The 22,522-nt window shown below is 42.1% G+C and overlaps 1 long non-coding RNA gene across 1 annotated transcript in view; it reads left to right on the forward strand.

Moving 5' to 3' along the window:
• Positions 1-22,522, forward strand: part of LOC309370046 — a 57,872-nt gene that overhangs the window by 8,947 nt on the left and 26,403 nt on the right. The window contains exons 2-3 of the long non-coding RNA XR_014168385.1: positions 3,177-3,242; positions 9,896-9,938. This is a non-coding gene — a long non-coding RNA (uncharacterized lncRNA). The remainder of the gene's footprint in view (positions 1-3,176; positions 3,243-9,895; positions 9,939-22,522) is intronic.

Raw genomic sequence — 22,522 nt, forward strand, 5'->3', positions numbered from 1 at the left:
GATGGGTTAACCTCCCCTAGTGCTTTGTGGACAATGGTCTGGAGAATGTGCCCCTGGATAAGTGGGCAAAGAAAGTTCTTGTTGTCAGCATCCATCTGTCCTGTGAAACAATGGAAGAGTGCACCTTTAGGGATGTAGTCAAACCATTGGAGCACCTGTTGTGGCTTTAGAGACCAATACAGGAGAGACATGCTTCATTGCAGCTGGGGCAGATGGAGGCATCCAGTTGTGCTGACGGAGGTGTGCCATTGTGCTTCGTCTTTCTGTGCTGCTCCCAGGATAATAATAGGTTGGCAATGAACACAACTGGGAGTTTCCTTAATGGACAAGCAGACCCTCGGAGCTGTTTGCACAAACCTGAGAAAAAATAAACAGAATGATAAACAGTTAAAGTAGGTGTTACTTATTGAAAACGAGAAAGGGGTTAGAATAAAAACAAACAAAGGAGTCATGTGAACCAAGGGAGGGGGGAAGTGAGCTCTGTTGGAAGCTTGCAAAGATCCGTCCCAGGAAACACTGTGATTGGAGTGCCCTGGGAACATAATTTGTTGTAACCAAATGCTCGACCTGTCCACCGAAACAAAAGAGCCTCTATTTCTCCATCTCTCCTATTCCTCCCCAGTTTTGCTCAGGGTGTTTGCCTAGTCAGCTCTGTTTTGCTGTTAAAAAAAGGCAATTGCCATTTTGCTTCAGATGACAAAATTCAGTGGGGCTTTTGCACAGAGCAACTTGCCATTTCAGGGAGTCCCTGGTATGACTCGAGACACCTGATTAATGGTGCAATTTGACTCAGGTATATGAACAGCTCACCCAAAGCACCCTTCACCTCACAATTCAGGCAGAACGCATTGCAAATGCACAGCTCTTGTAAATCTATATACATAGAACAATCCTGCAAAGCAAGGGAGTATTATTATCCCCACGTTGCAGATGGTGGGCTGAAGCTGAGAGTGAGTGGGTTGTCTAAGAACTGCTCTTGGATTTGTTGCAGAAGCAAGGCTTAACCCACAGACGTCTTGATTTGTAAATGAGTCTCTTAGCCACAATGCCACTCCAACTCTCTGTTTCTTTCAAGCACAGTAACGACATTTTAAGGAAAATTGTTAGCGATTTACAGGAGCTGCACCCAGCACTGAGGTTTTAAAATGAACTCTTTCCATCAGTACAAAGTGAATACTTTTCCAAAAGCAGGTGTACATTGCTAGATCCATGCTATTTTGAATTTGTAGTGCACAGCAGGAAGCACAAGACACCATTTTCTTCTGAAAACACATTAAAATACATGAGCTCATCTGATCTTCACAGGGTTAAACATCATTGGTTTGCCACAAGAAGCTGATTAACAACCCTAGTGGATCATCCCATCTTTGAAATCAAGTTGTATACACATGTGATTCCTCTTTTTATCTAAATACATCCAACTATTCTACGAGCTCAGAAGGATTTCTTTCTTCTGGTTTCTTTATTACTTGGTAACACAACATGTCCCTAGGAGTACAATCCGATTTTTGATTTTTGGATGAGCTCCTGTGCTATGTGCTCATTGATAGAAGGATTCCCTTACATTCAGATACAAAATTTGCAGTGTTCCAAACTGGACATTTGGATAGAAGTGCAGTCCGGGTTGGGGGAAGGAACTGGACAAAATGTGGATAATTTAGGAATATGAATATTTCTGTAGTGCCTAATGGAAATACCCTGTATGAAGTGACTAGAGTTTGATGGGGACATAGAAATTATTGAGTCTCTCTAATAGGGATGCTTGAATAATTTGTTCCTTGCAAATTCTGATGGGAGCTGACTTGTTCCACACCTCCTGAACTAATGTGCAAATCAGAATGAAATTAGTCTTCCGATTTGGCACTTTTCTGAACTTTGTGAAAAGCTCACAGCTCAAAAATGTACCAAAATACACCAGAAAGGTTTTGGTTTTAAAAAAAGGATATAATACATTTTGAAATGAGAGAATCTATGTTCAAATACATGCATTGAAATGCCAATATTTAAATACCAATGTTCACATGGTGTTCTTTTTTAATAAGGGAATGGGGCAGAACGGATTATATTGAACTAAGTTATGTCCAGGTTAGACATGTTGAAAATAATGGTTCTAAGTTAGTCATTCCCATTGATTTCAGTGGGTCTCTTTTAAGGAGGGTTCACTTTTGATCAACTCAAATGATTTATGAACAAACTCATGCAAAGCCTACATGAACCAGGAGTAGACTGATCTCTCCATCCTTCCTAATTACTGAGGTGCTGTCCTTCACCTCAGAGACACCAGTCATAAAGGATCTTCATTGGCTCCCAGAGCGTTTCCGAGCACAATTCAAAGTGTTGGTGCTGACCTTTAAAGCCCTAAATGGCCTCTGCCCAGTATACCTGAAGGAGTGTCTCCACTCGCATCTTTCAGCCCTGACACTGAAGTCCAGCTCTGAGGGCCTTCTAATTGAGAGAAGTGAAGCTACAGGGAACCAGGCAGAGAGCCTTCTTGGTAGTGGCATCCACCCTGTGGAATGCTCTCCCATCAAATGTTAAGGAGATGAGTAATTATATAACATTTAGGAAACATCTGAAGGCAGTCCTTCTTAGGGAAGTTTTTAATGTTTGATGTTTTATCGTGTTTTTTACTATTCTGCTGGGAGCCGCCCAAAGTGAATTCCCCCACCCAGCCAGATGGGTAGGGGAATAAATAATAAAATTATTATTATTATTATTATTATTATTATTATTATTATTATTATTATTACAATGCCATCTGCCATTTACATTCCTCCATCATCTCATTTACTTTCTGGATAAAACATTAATCAATTTGTTTGGATACAACATCCTCCTCCTCTCTCTACGTCCCAAAACTCATAAGCAAATGTTTTCACTGTCAGCACAAAATGCAGTTCAACTTTTCTAATAAATGTGCTGCACCTGGAGGCAACAATATCCTTGTGTATAAATCTGGGGGAATCACAATTTTCCAAAGTTTCATTTCTGCCTTGATCTCCTTGAAAGTATCCCCACCCCCCCAAAAATGACATCATTTACTAATGCTTTGCTATTTTCATGGAAACAACACAGATTTCTGAAAACTACTATCTGAAGAGTAAACATACTGTCACAGAGCCTTTCTTATATTTAAAAAAATTAAGGGAAACTTTTTTTATCCCACATGATTGCAGAACTGAGCTTGAAAATGTGTGGGACAGTGGGTGGTGTAAAGGACCACAACATGTCAATATGATACGGTATTGGACTGATTATTGTGAATTAATTGCATATACATTGGTCCTTTTCATAGGACCAACTTCTGGTAAGAGATTAGCCTTAGTCCTTCAGTCACCCTCCCTATATGTTTACTTTTAGGATGTCAATATGGCATAGGATAGCAGCAAAGGTCAGAGTACTGCTGCTACCTCTATGTATGCATGCTTGTATATTTGTTGGGTATGGCTGACTGTCTATGCTGCATGTCTGTATTTACGATACGCTGGTAATTATTATGGTCTGCATATGTTAGTTGGTTGCATTTATATTGCTCTTTAAGAGGATATCTAATTCTTAACTGTGCTGCTCTAAACTACAGAATGTATTTAGTGTTTTTTATTATTTACAGTATTTTTTTCTTGCATTTGACTTTCATTTGCAGTAAACAGCTTAGATTTCACCCAAATATGAAGTGGTATATGAATCACCTGTGTGAGTGGATGTAAAGTTTACCTTTGTACAGTGGGCTAGTTTCTACTCATATTTACACACACCCTTAATCTTCATCCAGACAAACAAGAGTTCAAGGACCCAGTTCAGTCCTCACCCTGGGAAAAACAACAACACCCAGGTGCAAAGATAGGTGTGACCTGAGGTGTGATCTGGAGTTTTGAGGTCCAGATATATCTGAGGTTCCCAATGCCTGCTCTAAACGGTTGAACAGTTTGATGCAATATTCATACCTCCTGTGTTTTGGAACAAAACAGACTTAAGGATGGATTATTCAAGAAAGGAATCTGAACGGAAAGGGCACAGGCACTCCTATGTTTAGCAGTTAAGCTCCCTGTCCCTTAGCCTGCCTTTTAATCAGTCACCACCATGCCGTCAGAACCCCAAAGTGCCTGATCATCAGCAATCATCTTGGTTAGCACGATGGCGCTGATGAGCCTGAAAGACTCCTCAAAAGATGGCTTGTCTTTTGACCGTTGACAGCTATCAGCAACCGAAAAGAGAAGAGTGCATTTATTTAGAATTTGAAATCTGTATGCATTGGTTAAGATCAAAGATGGAAGCTTGTCACCTGTCTGTCTAAAAAGGATAAACTCTGTATTTTTCCGCTCACGGGGCCATAATCATTTATATCAGATCTCTTCCCCTCCCAGTGTGGGGGGAGAAGGGAGAAAAGCCTTTAGAAATGAATGACAAGCAGATGGCATATCATTTTCCGAACTGGAGATTTTTGGATACTATTTGTCACTCACTGAACGGCGACAGCATGCCCCTTTTATTTATAGCACAGTGAATAGCCTGCACAGTTTGCTATCATGCCTGATACTCATAGGTTTATTGAATCTGGAACACATAAATTAGGACTGCTTGTGCTGCTGTGGGTTTTGGCTCAGAGCTTTCTAAACCTGCTCCCGTTGCAAGTTTGGAGTTCTCTGGGCACCAGCTGCTGCCAGCTGCCTCTCCTACCATTCGTGATGCCCGCCAGTTGACATCAGCACTGAGGTTTTGATGTTAATGTGAGAACACACAGATCTACATGTGGCCTCTCTAAGACACCCCATTGTAGTTTATGAACCTGTTACAAGATTTCTGCTTTCATGGTCTGTGATTGCTTCAACATACCACAATCTAGAGTTGTTCCAGTGTAACAATTGCTCAATCAGTGGACTTGGCTGGGCAGCAGGGACAACTCCCGAGAGACTTCAGTTTACATTGCCAATCAGTAGTGGATCTGTTGGCATGAACTACCTCTCTGCCCTTTCCTATATAAAAGACATGAACACCATAAAGCAATGTTCTGTTTGCTGGGGTGCTTGATAAGATGATGCCATCATATCCTACCAAACTCAAGAGCCCATGGCAATGAGTAAGTGACAGGAACAAGGTAGGGCTGGGGCAACAGAAAGGGTGGTGAACAGGGTCCCTCAGCTTTGCTGTCCTATTCCCATACCACAAATCACTCCTCTTTTGTAATTTGGTGGAAATGAAGCCATGAACAAATAAGAACTGGTACTGAATATCACTTGTGTTGCTTATACTGACATTACTCACAATGATGAACATTCTTAGCACCCCTGTCATCATGAAACCGAATCACACTGCCCACCTGCCATTGTCATGAAGTCAATTTTAAGTGAGGACTGGAAACATTGGGAACCAATTTCCTGTGAAATGATTTCAACACCACTTGTGGGTGTACATAAATATGACCTCAACAGCATTAGTATATATGAAAGGAAGGGAAGTCATTTTCTCCATGTTCATTGCTCCAGTAAGAGTTAAATATTAGTGTCCATCGATCCTACAGATGTTAAGGTTATGTGATTTACTTGCATTCCAGAAACAATGATATATTTTGATAGAAGCATAGATTTGTAGGGTCGGAAGGGGCCCAAGGGTCATCTAGTCCAACCCCCTTTGATGCAGGAATCTGAACTAAAGCATCCATGACAGATGGCCATCTGACCTCTGCTTAAAAACCTCCAGTGGAGGAGAGCCTACCACCTTTCGAGGGAGTCTGTTGCGCTGTCAAACAGCTTTTACTGCCAGAACGTTCTTCCTGATGTTTAGTCAGAATCTCCTTTCTTGTTTGTTTACTTTCAGTTGCACATTAGAACTAATCAGAACATGCTAACAACATTCTCAGTAAATTCATAGGATCCTCATCCATGCAGTAATGGGTGAGTGAGGCAATAAGGTCTCATTGGTCAGACCAGCAAGGAACCCTGGATGTCTTTATATAACACATGGAAAATTAACTGGCCTACTCTGGCATTTTTGTGCCAGACCTTGAATGATATGACTCCTTTCCTTGAATGCCTGCCATTTGGCTAGGGGTGGATGGTTACACACAGGCTAAATCCCACCCTGGCTAACTAAATTGCATCCTCCAGGCATCCAGTCAGCGACCTATTCCAGTCTGAATTCCTAACTGTCACGCAAACATATTTCCCTGTGGGAAACTCCAGTCTATCCCCATAAACCTGCAGCCTTTTGTTTGCTGTAAGTTCCCTTTACGTGAAGACTTAAAATTGATCACAGCTATTAGATGGATTGCTATGGCAAAATGTCTGTGAGAGAGTTCTCATTCTCATCCTTAATCCTCGCCACATGAAATTAGGACCTGTGGGGAGCAGAGTTTGCCAAATGAATCAAAAAAATGGTGTGGTGTGCTCTTTATGCTCTTGTTGAAAGGGGACGAGGTGTGGGAAGACAAGCAAACTGTGATGTGTGACAGCAGTGATCTATATTAACAGGCTCTCTGCGCACATTGTAGACTGTAAATCTGCTATATGGCATCTTTTCTGCAGCTCAATATGGTTTACATTTAATCTGTATTATTCAATATGCTTTCTATCACAGATGGGGATCTGATTTACTCAGCTTAATAAGGTTTAGGAACCAATTTGCTACTTCTTCAAAGTGTGTGTGTGTACATGCAGATGTACACACATTTATGAAATTAATTAGACCCAGACATTTACAATGTCTTCTGAATTATATTAAGGTTTCCTGCAACTGTAATAAGGACAGAGTTGGCTTGGCACTTAAATTTAAACACACACACACACACGGCTAATGCCATGGACTGGCTGGATGCAGAGGAGTGGTAGGAGGCAGCAGCTGGGGAACCCCCAAGGGAACCTGGCTCAGAGCCAGGAGATTGGTGGAGGGATGATGTTTGTGATCAGAGGGAGAAGAGGGAGCAGACTGGGAGGAGGAGGTGTTGGAAGCTGAAGAGGCAACAGGGATTCGTGAGCAGGAAGAGGGTGTGGCAGAGAGCTGTCTAAACTCAGAGGCAGGAGTGGAGGTGGGTGAGGAGGCAAGAGTGTAGGCAGGCTGCTGAAGAATCCAGGGGATCTCCCTCTCCTGCTGTGGCCAGCTCCCCTTCCCCCTGCTCTCCCCAAACACAGAGATAAATGAAATGGGAGGAGCAAAGAGAGACAAGACATCAAAGTCTTAGGCTGCTGGGGAAGGAAATGGTGGGAAGGCAGAGACCTCTGGTGGGGCAAGAGTTGCTGGGATCACTAGGCCTGCACTGTTTTGGTTTCTTTGAATAAAGAGTTAATTTCATTGACACCACTGTCCTTTATTGCTGACCTACTCCTGACTCCAGCAGCTGACAGCTAATGGAGAAGAATAAACTTCTGAAGAATACTTACTGAATTAATGCTTACAGGCACCTGCCTAGATGGGCCATGCATTGGTTAAACAATTGGTATAATGGATTGAAGAAAGTTTTTGTGGCTGCTTAAGTAATGTGCACTTTTTTGTTTATTTGGTTGCAATGTGTGACAAAACTCCCTGGAGATGGTATAATAACTGCAAAAAGAACAATATGTGTTCTTTCGCAGCTAGTGTTAAAAGAAAAACAATGGCTGTGTTTAACGTGATTGCTGTAACTTTAAACATCTATCATCCGAGACATTTGGAAATAAATGTAGTCTGCAATTCACAGTGAACATTCGGCTGCACTTAGTTAAGTTAATCAGGTACGTGTATAATCACGAAAGCTGATGCTGAAATTACTCAGTCATTCTGTGAACATTTTCTGCAGTGCTGAATAACACTTTCCCAACTCCTCCTGAAAAGGTATGCTTTGCTCATTGACATTGCCCTGAATAAGGTCATTGTGTAGCTCAAGGGTAGGGAAACATTTTCAGCCTGAGGGCTTCATTCATTGCTGGCCAAACTTCTGAGGTTCAGCTGCCAATGGTGGTCAGAAGCACAAGTGGACAAAACAACAAATGTACATTTGTACCTTTGTACAACAGGTTAGCTTCTACATACCCTTCCACACACCTCTCTGTCTTCTATCTAGGTAAGAAAGAGATGTTGTTAAGAATTCAAGGATACATTTCAGCCAGGCATAAAGCACTCAAGGGGCAAAGAGGGGCCACTGAGGGATGTGAACTCTTGGAAGTGTTCTGAGGGCCAGCAAGAGAGGCCTGGAAGGCTGCATATGGCTCCTGGGCCTGAATTTCCCTATGTCCACTGAGCCTTTGGGGCTTGCTGATCAGAAAGTCAGCGGTTCGAAGCCCTGTGACGGGACGGAGTAAGCTCCTGTTGCTCTGTACCAGCTCCTGCCAACCTAGCAGTTCAAAAGCACGCCAGTGCAAGAAGATAAATAGGTACCACTGCGGCAGGAAGGTAAACAGCATTTCTGTGCACTTTGGCTTCCATCACGGTGTTACGTTGTGCCAGAAGCGGTTTAGTCATGCTGGCCACATGACCCGGAAAGCTGTCTGCAGACAAATGCTGGCTCCCTCGGCCTGAAAGCGAGATGAGTGCTTCAACCCCATAGTCGCCTTCGACTGGATTTAACCATCCAAGGGTCCTTTACATTTACCTTTATCTTTTACCTTTCTGCTTAATGCAGGAAGCTTAGAACAGGTGACTCAGGAGCATAAAGTCCCATATCCTCACACATTCTGCCCTTACACATTCAGCCGAAAGCTTGAACAGAGCTTTAGACATGCACAACTCTAAGCTGCAAAGGCTCATCAGTGTGTGATTGCACATCATGTAACACATAAACATCCTTCCCAGATATATGCGTTCCACAGTTTTTAGCAATAGTCTTTCACTATATCAACATGAATGAGGTTTTTTGGTTTTGGTTTTTTTTTTAAAAAAAGGCTTTCTTACAATGACGTTTGAAGCACAGTTTGGCAGAAGCCTGCAGAACTTGCATCGTGAGGTCAAGTTCAAACGTGCTTCCTGTCTCACATATTGCCCGCTTGACTTGCTGCATTGAAGAGGGTAACAAGTTCAAATGGAAGGATTATGTTATCTCACCATTTCTGCACAAGATGCTGTTACTGCAGTTCAAGAGAGGCTAGAGAACCAAGTGTGGACTGAAGGGTTCAGAATTCAGGACCTTTTGTGCACTGAGGTGTGATGGATGAGTGCTTGCATTTCAAAGCCCATTGGAATTCAGATTCAGCCGAAATGTTGCTGAAATTGCACTTTGCATCAAGAACAGGCTATACAGCTGTACAGGCTTAGGATGCAGCCAAAGTCCCTCATCTCTGGTCCCACCTCCACCATGCCTTGTTTTGGGGGACTTACACTGGTCCTGGCTCAGCCAGCTTTGGCTGAGCTGGCGTGAACAAGTTATGTCAGTGTATCTCTGGCTGAAACATGGTTGAGCCCGGCTGAGCTGAGTCAGAGATCTGCTGCATCCTAAGCTGCTTGTCCCAGCAGGTCTTGCCCAGGGATTGCCTTCCAAGTCTCCTTTGTTGGGTCAGTTTTTTCTTGCAACACAGGAATCCAGGCTTCATATCATTCAGCGTAAAATTCCAGTGCTGGGCTACAGCCACTACCAAAAGGAACAGAACCAAGTTTTTATATGATATCTAATTTACTTCCTCTGCAAAATGGAGAGTAAGGCTAAAAAAGGACTTGGTGGAATTATTTGGCATACAATTTTAATGATTGTTTTATTGGTTTTAATACCTGCAGACCACTTAAATGCCTGTTTTGGGAATTAAATGGTATAGCAATGGTTGTTGTTGTTGTTGCTGCCATTATTTAGAATAAAGAACCAGGGAAACAACAGATGTACACTTCAAAATATGTTGTGATTGGTTTTAGCTGACTGTTGTTTTTGATGTTTGTCTGTCTTATGTTTCTACTTTTATTGTAATCTTATATTTTATTATGTTTGTATTATTGTCATTAGCTGCCTTCAGCACCATGGGGCAGAAAGCCAGAATACAAAAACAGTAAGTAAAAATTAGATTAAATTCAATGACACTCAGTTTGATGCTGCATAATAATGTAATGTTGCTCCAGGGCCATGTAGTTTGGTTTTGCTTCTTTAAAAAATGCTGCTGCTAACCCAGAGGGGAAGGAGTGGGGCAGTGGTGAGGTTGGTGGGGGTGATAATGCAGCAGTAGAGTCAATCCAGCACTCCTGTCAGTGTGTTTGGATGGTACTAACCTTGCTTCCAGTAGTGACTTACCTACTCAGAGGTCAGGTTTTTACGATTTCAGGCTTTCCCCCCCTGCTCAAGTAAGCATCTCCACCCTACCACACTATCTTTTATTACACATGCTCACGACACAATTAGTGAGCAAGACAGCAAGTATTTAAAATGCAAATCTAAAAATCTTCTGTTGTAGAACTTATTCAAATGGATCATCCATTATATTTCACTCAGCTAAATTTATATCTACAACAGAAGCTGAAAGACAACTGTAAAAGCTACAGTTTTACAATTCTGCTTCATGAGCAACCATCAGCTTTTTATTTGGGGACAAAGAGTCAACCCACCCAATTTCCAACAGAGGGCAAAAAAAAGTTCACTTGAGGGGGGAATGCAGACTTTGTTCCCCAATGCCAAGCATACACAGATGTAGTCCATCTGCCACTGTAATATTTGTTCATCTTCTATCGAGGACAGCAGAAATAAAAAAGCCTGAAATCATAAAAACAGAATATAATCTTTCCAAATGCTTCGAAGTCAGCCTTGCTTCTACAGAGGGGAAATTGCTAAAGTGGAGATATGCTCAACCCAACCAAAACCATCATGGGTGAAACAGATGTTCCAGTTTTCTGAACAGAAAAGAAGTTTTAAAGTTCTTGCTATATGGATACAATCCTAAGCACACTGGAAGCAAATTTCCCTGAAATAAACCCCCATAACTGCTTTGCTGGATCAGATTGCTCTCTTGTGCCTTAGTCCAAGACTTTAAACACTACATGGGCTGCTGAATTACTGTGCTCAGACAAAGGCTTATAGAATGCAATGTAAGTCTCCTAGAATCAGTTTAAGTGACCAATTCATCCCCTTAAACCAGTGCTGGAATCCAAACATAGTCTTGTTGCTGAGTGATACTCAGCATTTTCCTCTTACAATGTACATGTTTATGCCCACAACATCCAAGCTACCCTAAGCTCAATAAAGCACCTTAGTATTTGCATTTTTAGAAAACAATGCTGATTATCCTTTTACCTGAACTCATGGGAATGAGTCCAGTGGCTAATTCAGCCACATTTCCCATGACTTCTAAAGTAGAAATGAATGGAGATACCCAGTATTTCCATTCAGAAAAAAGGTCCAGGAGGCATGGCGTGATATTCAATGTTAGTCAATACTCAAAGCAGATCCATGAAAATCAATGTTATAGGCGTATTTTATAACCCTTAAATAAAGCCCCCCGCCCCACTATTCTGAAATTTGCTATGAATTCCATATCCACCCATTTCACTGACAAACTTCCCAGACAGGAGATTTTTCTGGATTTTGTAGGTTTTTTGTGTTCGACATGACATGCTTCCATTGTCCTACAGTCCTACAGGTCAATGCTTTTTGGACCTGCAATCTAATTTGCCAGATTCTGGTAAATGCGGTTTGTGGTTAATGGTTTTGTGGTGTGCGGTGCCTCAAATCAGTCAAATTCCCCTTTGAGCAGAATTAAGAACATAAGAAGATCCCTGCTGGTTTGGACCACAGATCCATCTAGTCCATTTTCTTTCTACAGTAGCCAAACAGAAGCCAATGAGGTGCCCACCAAGATAACATAGAGAAACAACATTGTTTCTCTAAAATTTTGATTTATCAGAATATTCTACCCAAAATTTTGATTTATCAAGTCTTCTGAAAACCTGTTTAAAGTACTGAGCCAAACAATGTTTTGGGAGGAATTTCTGAAGACCCCACAGGCACACTAAAAAAGGTTATCTGATATCATTGTGACATCAGGTGATTGACAGACGGGTAGCTCTGCCCACCTATCAAGCCTTGACCACAAAAGGTAGGGAGATAACAATATGGCCCCCAGGGTTGGAAACTTTCCCCACCACTACTCCAAATGAATCAGGATTCACTTGCAGTGATGTATGAGGCTCTCTAATAACAGACACCCAAGAAAAATGGGGGTGTGAAGTGCATAAGCATTACGCACAGGGACCAAGAAGGAATTTGTTATAATTTATTATTCCATGCACATAGTGGACTGAAAAACAGAGCAAAACTATATTTTGACCCTTGAGTTACAAAAGTGCTAACACACACATTGTTTTGGATAAATGAGCAGGTAACGTGCCCACTTTTTAAAATTAGTTTTGATCTTACATCCATCTAAATGTCACCAGGAGTTAAAAGAACAACAACAAGAAGCAAAAATGCCTTAAATTGAACAACAGGAAAGGACAACTATCTTTAAAGAAAGCCTTTTCATTTTAATTCTCTGGAATGAAGTTTTTCCTTCTTTTTTCTGTTAGGCTTTTTGTGCCTACACTAATCAATAGCTTATTATCTTTGGTCAAGATCAGTGTGCTCCTGCTGCTTGTACCACACACAAATAAATATAGCACCATGAACATAGTCATACTGACCTTCACAAAGCTTTGCCTGCTGTCCCATTTATTTAATGGATAGCCTGATGCACGTAGGAAAATGGTTGTGTGCTGGCCAGAGCTGTTGACAGCAGTGTCCACTGAGACATTTCTAGTCCTGCCCTGTCTCACCTCTTCCCTGCCTGGTTTTATCTCATGTAATGAATGGGATGCTGGGCACGGCAGCGTAATTCAGGTGGCTGTTTCTAGCACCATAGCCTCTAAAATTGCTGTGGCACTTGCCCAGTGTGGCCCCCCACGATTCCACAAAGTGGGTGGTGTTGTTGTTGTTTCAGCATTGATGCAGTTATAGGTGACCCTAGGTCAAGACTGTGGAACCTATCATTGGCTCCACTTCCCATCAGCCCCAGCCAACATGGCGAATGGTCAGAGATGGTGGTCATCCAGTAATATCTAGAATATGCCTGCCCTACCTCCAACATTGTAAGAAGTATGCCTCTGAAAACCAGTAGCTGAGAATCTTGAGTAGTGTGCTGTTGAGCTCAGGTCCTGCTCATGGGCTTCATTGAAACATCTTGTTGGTCACTGTGAGAACATCATGCCAGATTAGATGGTCCATCGGTCTGGTTCATCAGGCCATTTGTATGTTCTAGATGTTTAGGGAGCCCTTGAATAAAACTTCCCACAGCTCTTTAACATAACTTCATACAACAGACATTCCAAAAAATGTGATTTGTTTTCTTTTGCAAGTGTTGAAACAATATTTTGCCTAAAGGTAATTTGAGGCAAGTCTTTCTGCTGAGGTAAAACTTCTGTAGGAATCCTTCAGGAAGTCAAAAAAATGTTCAGTGCCACAAAATGCAGCATATCTCAAGAGGCTTTGACAGATCTCTAGATTGTGTTCTCTTAAAAATATTGTACCCATAATTTCTCATGTGGAAAAAGCCATGTTCTCAGGATGAGGGGTCTGAGTGTTCCTCTGTGATAAAACGTACAACAGTTCTTTACACAAAGCAGAAAAATGATGATTCAAATGATGCTCATTATGTAACCAGATTTCCAAAAATATTCAAAAGAAGAATTTTAAATGAAAATGGCTGCTTTGTACATAACATGTTGAACTCAGTTTATTAGTACTGTTATTGTTGTTGACATTCCGCCCTTCCTCCCAAAGGAGCCCATCACAGCAAGCACATCAATAATATACATTCTTTTAAAAAGGTATTCTAAATACAGTTAAGAACTTCTAAAATACTGGGTGGTTTTACTTAGAGTGGAACAATTGAAATGAATGAACTTGATCATAGAATCATAGAATCATAGAGCTGGAAGAGACCACAAGGGCCATCGAGTTCAACCCCCTGCCAAGCAGGAAACACCATCAGAGCACTCCTGACATATGGTTGTCAAGCCTCTGCATAAAGACCTCCAAAGAAGGAGACTCCACCACACTCCTTGGCAGCAAATTCCACTGTCGAACAGCTCTTACTGTCAGGAAGTTCTTCCTAATGTTTAGGTGGAATCTTCTTTCTTGTAGTTTGGAACCATTGCTCTGTGTCCTCTTCTCTGGAGCAGCAGAAAACAACCTTTCTCCCTCCTCTATGTGACATCCTTTTATATATTTGAACATGCCTATCATATCACCCCTTAACCTCCTCTTCTCCAGGCTAAACATACCCAGCTCCCTTAGCCGTTCCTCATAAGGCATCGTTTCCAGGCCTTTGACCATTTTGGTTGCCCTCCTCTGGACACGTCAGTGTCCTTCTTGAACTGCGGTGCCCAGAACGGGACACAGTACTCCAAGTGAGGTCTGACCAGAGCAGAATACAGTGGCACTATTACTTCCCTTGATCTAGATGCTATACTCCTATTGCTGCAGCCCAGAATTGCATTGGCTTTTTTAGCTACCGCGTCACACTGTTGGCTCATGTCAAGTTTGTGGTCAACCAAGACTCCTAGATCCTTTTCACATGTACTGCTCTCAAGCCAGGTGTAAGGTCTATTAATTTCAGTGAGTCTACTTAGTGTTTAACCTTAGGCTATGTGATTAAGGTATTCAATTGCAAATTTGCCATCATGAAGGAAGTTGCCTGTTAATCTTTCTTTGGACACCACAGAGACAACAAAGGATGTGATAAGGAAGCTCTTCCTAGAGCTGCATAGCCTTAGGCTGGATGCACACAAGAGATGGAAGGGACAGAAATTTGATTTTTACTCTGATCATAATTATGTGAAATATATTTAAGAAGAACCTATGCTTGGATAAGCATAAGCTTTATACAAATTTCTGGGAGTATCTTGATTGTTTGTACCTGTATTTTTGAAGAAATTCTAGTTATTAAAGCCTTGAATAATATTTATGGATCGGGACAATTTTTATTCTAAAAGGAGCCATTTTCAATGCATCAATTGCTTTAAGCTGCACAATATTAATAACTGCAACATGGAAGGACTCGATGGACTTCCTATAGGCAGTTTCCTATAATCTTTATATTGAAAAGAAAAACCAGTCCCCCTGAAAATTATAAAAAAATCTGCCTGCCCTGAAAGTCTCAGAATGTCCCCTAACCCCTGTTGCTCCTACAGAAAATAGGGGAGCATTTCAGCCCAGCTTGACTCTGATAAGGCTATCCTTTGCACTCTGTGAGGTTTTTTTCCTGCTTGGTCCTGTGTTTAGGGCAAGGCTAGCCAACCTTGTGTCCTCCAGATATTGTTGTCCTACATCTCCCATCATTCTTGATCATTTGCCATGCTGGCTGGGGCTGATGGGAGCGCTACACCAGCTAGACCAGGCTTAGGGGCTACATTCATCACATTGTTAAAATTGCTAGAAGGACCAGGCACTTTTTGCATCATTTCTCAAGGCTACTTCAATTTTCCCCCCTTTGTGGATGAGCAAGCATACCTCTGTTCCCCCTTCTCCTCCAAAGCATCTCGCCGCTTCACTTGAAGCATTTCTTAAAGACTTTAAGCAGATGCTGAGCCTCATTCTTTTGCTTCCCAGACACATGATTTCTCCAAGGCATACATTAAATACATTAGGTTTCTAGCCGCTGATCAATAAAGAGAGCAGCTGAAGAGCTTTCCCTCCTCCCTCCCTCTGCAAAGAGGCTCCTCCGTGTAAGGGAGTCATTACTTGAGCTCATTTGTCTCTTCCCACAGCAAAGAAATATATATGAAATAAATAAACAAATTAGAGCCCATGATGGATGTTGATAGGAAGGACTTGATTTAAAGGGCCTTCAGGAAGGAAATCCGGATTGTTAGGGTTTCTGCCTCGAACATAACTCTTTCCGTTGTGCTCAGTGGTTGCAGAACTGCGGGTAATCTTATATTTTGTATGTATTGTGAAATCCAATAAATTGGCGCAATGGTGTAATTGTAAGTGCAGTGGCATCTGTTACTGGATGCAAGCTGTGTACATTATACACCCCTGAATAGTTATAGGCTTCCCAATGTGGGATTCCTCTGTATTTGGATTACTTTTTCTTGTCTTCCTTCCTTCCTTTTTGGTTCTTTGCTCTTTCATAAATATAAATCACGGCTGCTATCCCTGGAGGTGCAGCTGATTCCTGCTTACTGTAGAAAAAGCATTCTCAAAGAAGAATTGGGACTGTTTGATTATCTTTGTGTCCAAGAGAAGTAGACAAGAAACCTTTGCTTTTTATCATGCACAAACAAGGTGTGGGGGGACACACATTTCTACAGCTACTTTCTGGTGCAAAGTTTGGTCTGCAAGCTATGATGTTGTTTTATTGTACATGTAACACTATGCTTTGTGTATCAATATTGGTTGCAAAACCAGTACAGAGATAAAGGTGATAGTCTTCCAGACCCTGATAGTGTGTGGGGGGAGAGAGAGGGGGGGGAATTCTATTTGGGTTGAATTTGATGAGATGATGAGATACTAAGCTCAGATACCCTGTACACCTGTGGGTGTTGTAATAGTCAGTGCATATAGGGCAGGTATATTTTAAGTATTTAAAAGCATTTATAAACCACTTAATATATTTTTTTAAAAAAATCTAAGTGGCATACAATCTAAAATAAACAAGCAATTCCTAAAACCAATTACACAGTAACAGAGAAAAACAGAGAAAAGTATATATAAGTGGATAAAAATGGAAAACCAGAGGATTCAAACACGTAAAGTGTGGTAGAGTCTGATGACTGCTGCTTCACATAGGGTAGGGGAATGGGAAGCCCAAGGTTCAGGGGCAACAGCAGAAATTGCTGTGACACTAGGAATTTAACTTATGCTTCCCCATATTTAGGTCACCAAATGTTGTTGCTCAATAACCTCCATCACCTCCATCTAGCATGGCTCTGGGATGGGAGTTGAATCCCAGTAATGTCTGGAGAGCCAAGGTTGAAGAATTATGGTTTAATGATTTAAGTACATAAGAAGGTGGGCATTCTAGATCAGGCCAATGGCCCATCTAGTCCAGCAAATGTCTGTCGGGTATTATTTATACCTTGCCCATCTGGCTGGGTTTTCCCAGCCACTGGATATGAGTGCAACAGCAGTCTGCTCACGTGTGATTCCCAGTTGCTCATAGACGAGGCATAGGCAAACTCAACCCTCCAGATGTTTTGAGACAACAACAGCAACAACAATAATAATTTATTATTTATACCCCGCCCATCTGGCTGGGCCTCCCCAGCCACTCTGGGCGGCTTCCATAAAAACCAAAAATACAGTAAAATATCACACGTTAAAAACTTCCCTGAACAGGGCTGCCTTAAGATGTCTTCTGAATGTCAGGTAGTTGTTTATCGCTTTGACATCTGCTGGAAGGGCGTTCCACAGGGTGGGCGCCACTGCCGAGAAGGCCCTCCGCCTGGTTCCCTGTAGCTTTGCTTCTCGCAATGAGGGAACCGCCAGAAGAATTGTGCTCGGAAACATACTGGGAGCCAATGTAGGTCTTTCAAGACCGGTGTTATATGGTCTCGGCGGCCGCTCCCAGTCACCAGTCTAGCTGCCGCATTCTGGATTAACAACTCCCATCATCCCTGACCACTGGTCCTGTTAGCTAGAGATGATGGGAGTTGTAGTCCCAAAACATCTGGAGGGCCGAGTTTGCCTATGCCTGTCATAGACAGTGACGGTAGAACTCTCATGCATGGCCTTACCTTAGTATTACCTCTACCCTGGAGCTGTTCTTTGACCTGTGGAGCAAAGCCTCCAGGTACCATACAGTTTTCTTTCATCTCACCTCAGTGCACCCTTGGTTTGAGCTTGCCTATCACTTGGGCCGAAACTTCTAGTTAATAAAGCCAATAGGATACTTGGTATAAAATTTACCTTCTCTGCAACTGTAGTATTATCTTTAGTGACAATTTCATAAAATTTTGAACATAATTCACCTCATTTTCTTTCTTTCTTTCTTTGACTTATAAACCACCCTTCATCATAAGGTCTCAGGGCAGTTCAGTTACAGCATATTACTTTCAAAATAACTTTTCCCTTGATAGTCTTGTCTTCTTGATTTTGTTCACTGCCTCAGTGGCATGGCCACTGTTCCCCTCTCTCTCTCTCTCTCTCTCTCTCTCTCTCTCTCTCTCTCTCTCTCTCTCCCTCCCTCCCACCCTACCTCCCTCCCTCTCCCACTCCCTCTTCCTCTCCCTTCATGCTGCAAATGACAGGGTTAGACATGCCTCAACAGATCTCTCTGCCTTTGCTATATTTTTCAACTAAGAGCATTTACTTGCATTTTTTGTTGTTGCTGTTAAGGGCAATGTAAGGAAAGTATATTTTAAATGTACTTCAGCGTGTAGCCTGTTTCTCTGCATCAGAGGAAAAGGGGGCCAGTTGCCTCAAGTAGCTGGAAAATGTTAAAAGAAGGTTTAAAGGCCTATTCCTGTGCTTCACTAAATCTGCCTAACAATGGGATTTAAACTCTGCTACTGGGGCTCTTTATGTGCAAGCCATGGTTTTCAAAAACAGGCACCAGTCATTTTTCTTTTGTTCACTAACCCACACATGTGGATTCATAGTGGACTAAATATATTTAATATACCCTCTTACCAATACCCATAATCATCCACCCCTTTTTAGGAACAATATTGCATCACTTTTTGATATTTCAGATTAGGATCTTGCTCCATATTTCAGCTGTTATATTTTATTATCACGAGCAATTATAAGTTAGAGGAAATTCTGAGCCTCCCAGAAGGACAAGGTAACCTTAAGGCATCTATTGAATTGCTTGAAAATGCAAAGAAAATCATTAAATTTATGGATGACATATATAAATGAGTTTCACATTTCATTGTATATAAGCTTTTATGAGTAATAATGTCTCCCCCACCAAAGAAAATGCATATTTGCAAAATATTTGAAAACAGAAATTTAAACCAATTATTAATTCACAACTTTTGGCGAGATGCGGATAGAAATGTAGATAAAGTTGTGTCTTCACATAATGCATTTAATGCCGAGGGAGGTGACCCGTTGAGTCTAATCATTTAAGTCAATTAATCATATGAGATCTAATTGATTGATGAACTGAACAGTATTATTGAAACCAAAATTATAAGGACAGTTCTCTGAATGGAGAGATATAGAAAGTGGAATTCCCCCAGTATCTTATACCCACCAAGCAACAGAGATCTCTTACCTGTTCCCATCCAGCAAGGTGTAGAGATGAACCTTGAGGGTGATGTGAAGGAAGATGGGGCACATGTGCCAATTTGCTTGGGCAAAATCTATAGTTTAAAGATATTTAGAATTTTTAGATATTTAGAGCCAGTGTGGTGTAGTGGTTAAGAGCGGTAGTCTCGTATCTGGGGAACCGGGTTTGCGTCTCCACTCCTCCACATGCAGCTGCTGGGTGACCTTGGGCTAGTCATACTTCTTTGAAGTCTCTCAGCCCCACTCACCTCACAGAGTGTTTGCTGTGGGGGAGGAAGGGAAAGGAGAATGTTAGCCGCTTTGAGACTCCTTAAAGGGAGTGAAAGGCGGGATATCAAATCCAAACTCTTCTTCTTCTTCTTCTTCTTACTGACTCCTATGTGGAAAGGGAAGGGCTTGCTTACAACCCTTTGATAACGCTCCCACCCACCGCCAGTGCATCTTACGGAGATAAGGTTGAAGTGAAAGAGCAAGATTCTACTTTGGGAGGAAAACAAGTCTTATCACTGTTGTTCCCAAGTCATAAATTTATCCAAAAAATGAGCATCAATGTTCTGTTTGGAGTCAAAGTTTCTCTCCAGGAAACTGATAAAGAGACCTTTTCTTTCAATTCTGCAAAATTATTGCTGCAGCTCTTTCTACTTTTGTTGGAGACAGGATGTCAGCTATTCTCTCACACGTTATGAGCAAGGTAGGACAGAAAGCATACAAGTGTTCCTTCGAATTTAATTCCACCCATCTCATTTGTTTTCGTGAGTCTCTAGCAGCCACCAGAGTCTGCCTCTCCCCCAACCCTACCCATCAGCTGGATTCCCTGGACAACACATTTAAGGGACTGAATTATATTTTAGTGGTGCCACCAAGTTAGCAATCATATGCACGGAAAGCTGGTATAAAGGATGCTCTTGTATGTTAAGCCAGCATACAGTTAAACCAGATTGAAAACCTGTCCAGGCTGCGTAAACCTGGCAAAGAGATAACAAGCCTTTAAAATAGGGTTCTATGTCAGATTGTAAGGTTGCATGACTGAGCTGAATGGGTTAAGGATTCAGCATAACCCCACACCCTCTTCTCCCACCTCTGCCACACCCCAGAACCCCCCTTTTTGGTACTAACAATGAAGGAACAGGTTACCCAAACCTAACTGTGCAGCCACCTGAACCAGGCCCCAAAAATTCCCAAATTCCTTCTTCAAGGAACCATTAGCTAAAATGCATTAGCTTGAGCTGTATAACACAAAACAGCTGTATAAACAAAGCCTTCTCCTTTATCAGTCCATGAAGGCTTAATGGATGGCTTTGTCAGTTCCGAGTGGAGACGGGATGGCAGATCTGGGGCTTATCTTATAGGTTGTAAATATCCTGACCACGCTGATGCACAGACCTTGCAAGACAGGCCTGTCAACCCCTGCGCCTGGGGACGGCGCCAGGAGTACTCCTATAGTGGGTGACCTTCTTCCCCCAAGATAAGAGTACAGGAACAGGAATATCTGTTCATGCTCAATGAGCATTGAGCTGCACAGTCAGGTTTGGGTAACCTGTTCCTTCAACCTCAGCTCAGCCAGCTTCAGTTTGGTAGGCTGAGCCCAAGCTGAGCCAGGATGAGCATATTTTGGGGGGCTGAGCCAGGGTTGGGGACTCAGTGCTGGCTGAGCTGGGAATCAGTTGTCTGAGCCAGAGTTCTGCTGCATCCTAAGCAGCTCATCCTGGTGCATCTTGCCATAGGATTGCTGCCTTTATTACACTATGTTAAAAATGACATTTGGATGAAGGAATTTGCACAGCCTGCCATTACGCTCCCCAAGCAATCATTTTATGTACTATTCCCACACTTCCTTTTTGTCAGAAACTTTGATCACAGTTCTTAGCAATGCAATTTTGCCCACTAATCTCCCAGTCTCCTGTAATTTTATTGATTTTACTCTCAGTCCCCTTGACCCTGTAAAATCTCATTTCATATGACCTGTGCTGTGAATACTTAGATAAAATAATGACCTAATCTAAACGGAATATGTATTTCTGTCACCCTTGTATTGTCATTCCAATGGCATTACAAGTCTACCAGTGGACACAAAAGAGAACATATCTGATTATTTCCATCTTCAATTTAAATCTGAGATGAGTAACTTGATTTGTGCATATCAAGAGTAACATGACCTTCTTAGAGCAATGGACAAGCTTACTAGCATTATTTATCAGTGTGTTTCCCCCCTCCCAAGCCTCTCTTCTGCTGCTCTCAAGCTAAACCTAGCCTCCAGATTATTAAATTAGCAGAAGAGAATGTTCCCTGATGTTTCCATTTTGAAATTGAGAATGCATAAATTCAGTGGTGTTCAGGACTCTGACAAGCTTTCTCTTCTAACTATCATCTTCATACGATTCCAAATCTTTCGTGCTGAACCATCAGCAGTGTAATATGTTATCATTTTTGCACCCAATTGTTTGCATTCTTACACTGTTTTATTGAAGGGTAGATAAGGGTTGTCATTCATTTAGGGTAGGCAAACCTATTTTCCTACCCCCCAGCTGGGGACCAGAAAGGAGGAGCTGAGTGTCTGGAAGGGACCCACTTTGGCCCAGGCCATTCTGGTGAGCCCCCACTCACAACCTGGGTATAATGCTACCGGCCTTAGTCCCTTGAGATGGAGCCAAGGCCTTGGGGCATCCTTGCCTCAGGCCTCTATGGATTTTGCCCAAATCCATTCCCTGCCAACTCCTGAAGCTGCGATAGAACTTGACACAGGAACAATTCCAGCAGAATTATGCATGCCGCTTTGAGGAAGGCAAAAACCTTACCACGTGTTTGACAGTTATCATGGTTTAAAAAAATTATCCATCCCTGTGAACCAGCAGCTGTCCATTGCCCACTGCAAGGATGTTTCTAACAAAGTCAGGAGGAAGGGAAGTCACTGCAACCACTGAGGCTGCACTGTGGCTTCGCTTGAAATTTATGTATGCCCATAGAACAGTCTAGAGGAGGTGAGTTACAGACCTGGGCACCACCCCGTCACCTATTGCTGGTACAGCCAGTTCATGATGCAGCAATACTGATCCTGCAGCTCTTGTTGCCTTCCTCCTGTCTGTCACACTGGCAGCACAACATAGCCCACCATGGAGGGTGGCGAGTAGAGTTGTGTTTTATTCCGTAGCATCTCTGATGGTAATCCTTTCATATTAACCCATGTCAAATGCAGTAAGTAAAAACTGTACCCACAAGAAAAATGTTTTGTTAGCTTTACAGCTATGCAACTCATGCAGTGCAGCAGAACCATGGGGACCCATTTGTGAAACAATCAGAGGTGAAAACATTTATTGGAAACTGGCTAAAATTGAAGTAAGTGGGCAGATTTATCATGGAAACCTGCTGATTAGG

Source organism: Podarcis melisellensis, assembly GCF_964234715.1.
Source record: "Podarcis melisellensis genome assembly, chromosome: 5".
Taxonomy (NCBI): domain Eukaryota; kingdom Metazoa; phylum Chordata; class Lepidosauria; order Squamata; family Lacertidae; genus Podarcis; species Podarcis melisellensis.